The 2710-nt window shown below is 36.1% G+C and overlaps 1 pseudogene; it reads right to left on the bottom strand.

The window, feature by feature from the left end:
* Positions 1 to 312: 312 nt before the first annotated feature.
* On the bottom strand, positions 313 to 973 carry LOC120207291 (annotated as a pseudogene).
* Positions 974 to 2710: the final 1737 nt, after the last annotated feature.

Here is a 2710-nt window from a genome sequence, read left to right as displayed (position 1 = left end):
GAAGAGAAGAAAGATGAGGCAAAGATCTAAGTAGTTTCATTCCTATTTACACCTAATAAAGTGGATTGCTCCTCTTTACATTTTCTGTTTTTTGATGGGTACTTTTTTTTGAACCATTTTCATATTCTTCAAAAATGATGCGAGTTTTCTTTTTTTAAATATGTTCGCTTTTTCATGTCAACATTTTGAAGTGTTCTAAGTTATCGCATTACAAACTAAAAAAGTAAACAAAGGAAGAAGGAAAAACGAAATAAAAGAGAGGGATTGTTCGTTTTGTAACATTCACTTTCTTTACTTTAGATCAAATATTACTCAATCAATGTATCTCCTAATCTCTTCTTTAATCATACGTTGCATGATGTTCAACAAGCAAGTTGTTTCCTCAGTAGCCGCCGCTCTCTTTTTCTCCTATCTGCCGTCACCACTTTCCTCACTTTTTGCTACCACCACCACCTCCTTTCGCTCCTCCTCCGCCGCCACGCTCTCTCCTGGTGGGGACAGCGTCAGCAACGTCTTCGGCCCCAACAACCCTACCTCATGCTCGCGCATCATCAATCCTAAACACTGCTTTATGTTCCCCACTGAGACTCGGACGCATCCAGGCTCGGCCGTTTCACCCCGGAGATCGACTCTGATGACCCGGACGACAACTCGGTTTTTTTTCCGATTCAAAGTCGAGTTCCAATGGTTTTTTTATTGCCAGTAACAGAATAGCAATTGTAGCCCATTTATTCCCATGAACAGCATGCGCTTGAATAATAACAGCATCCTCTGCAGCTGTAAAAGGACGTTGCTGTACGGCGGGACTGAGCTGATTGCACCACCGTATCCGGCAAAATTTGCCGGATCTTCCAGGTATTGCGGAGCTTATCATTGACCAGGTCCTGGGACCATGTTGTTCCTCTAGCTTGATCAGGTTAGCATCTTCTTGTGGGCTCCATGAATCTTTGACACGATCTTCATCATTGATCATTTTCAACAATGAATAAAAGGAAAAACTCAAAATCCAAAACGAAAGCGTGATATTTTGAGAAGAGAAACATGGTTTTAATATTAAACGGTGGTCGTTGGTTGAGTGAGCCGTAAAACCGCCCCGTTGAAATAACGACTTTGGTGCTTTGTTTATGGGCGTTAGTTTCAGCTTCTCTCTTGATATTTAAATTAATAATAAATAAACTGTTTTTTAATTAATAAATTAGTTCAGTTGCGTTTGTTGTTTTCATGGATAGAGTTGGTTTGGAAGTGGAAAGGAAGTTATAACTGCCTCTTTTTCAAAAAATAAATAAATAAATGAATATCTTACTTTTCAAATTATTTGAAGAAAAAAGATACATGATAATGACTTTAAGAAATAAGGATATATATTATATGTAATCACCTTATATAAATAAAAGAAAATGAGGATATATTATATTGTCGTGAAGTTATCATTGAAGGGTAAGGATTGTAGATTGTTAAAAGTCTATGGTGTTCGAGGCAAGATTGAAGTCTTGAAAGCATATTTCAACCTAAAGGAAGAACCTCCACCATCATCGAAGACCTTCAAGGTTAATTCTAAGGGAGTTCTTCGTTATCCATCTTTTACTTGTGCATGAATTTGTATGAGTATTAATCATTTGCATGTCTTAAATTTGCTAGAATAAATAAGCATGATGTTCATTAAGTGTGTTACATTTAACATCTAGTTAATAAAAGCATGCATTGCATTCAAGTTTAATTCATTTAGGGAAGTTGTTCATTCATGCATTTAGTTCATTTAAATGAGTTCATTGATTAAACTAGTTTATTCATTTAACTAGTTCATTAATAAAACTAGCTCATAATTGTTTCATCCTTGTTTTTATTTAAAAGTTTGAATAAAACCTACTTTTGTGTATAAGTGCATGAAGGAAGTTGAACAGTCAAAACAATTCAGTCGGAATATATTCCATTTCTGGATGCGATACAAATGTGTTTGGGTCATGAAATCAATTAGATTTTATTCCTCTATCTCTTATCTTTTCATTTCCTTCTGAATCACCTCAATCCGATATTAGGAGTTTGAGATATGATTGATTTACCGAAGACAGTGTAGACTGAAATTTTCACTACGGGAATTTTATGCTAGGAAGATTTGAAAGAGTTTGAGCCGAGGAAGAGTCCTTTCATCTTCAGCCAAGAGACAAGCAATTGAAGGCCTTCTTTATTCACCTACTCAAGGCTATTCAAAGCTGATTTTACTCATGCAATCAAGGCCATCTTTATTTGCACATGCATGGCGTTCAAGGCTAAATTATCATCCAATATAAAGGGCTGTTCATGTTCTTCAAGAGAGCATCAATGTAGGATGGTTTATTTCACTTATTAGGATAATTAAGTGATGAATATCAGCATGGAATGGGAAAAGACACTCCAAAGTGGATGGCAAGAGTGTTACAACCATTCAAAGCATCCATTCAATTCCTTTTTTATCTCATAATCAAGCAAGACAAGGCATCTCAAGAGTCCTTCACCCTTTGGACGAAATTAAGTCTATATTCAGCCTAAATTAAGTTTAAATTCATCCTAAGGCTCTAAAATATTCAGCCACTTAAAGACAGAAGGGAAAACAATGCATTCATGAGCATTCATCACCATAAAAATGAGCATTCATTCTCTTTGTGCAAGACTCTTCATGTGGTGCCTATGAACACTATAAATAGGCACATTCACTTGTATCATACAACTTCGA

Source organism: Hibiscus syriacus, unplaced genomic scaffold, assembly GCF_006381635.1.
Source record: "Hibiscus syriacus cultivar Baekdansim isolate YM2019G1 unplaced genomic scaffold, ASM638163v2 tig00014444_pilon, whole genome shotgun sequence".
Taxonomy (NCBI): domain Eukaryota; kingdom Viridiplantae; phylum Streptophyta; class Magnoliopsida; order Malvales; family Malvaceae; genus Hibiscus; species Hibiscus syriacus.
Note: the sequence above shows the minus strand (reverse complement) of the source record. Positions and strands in the feature narration are given on the sequence as shown.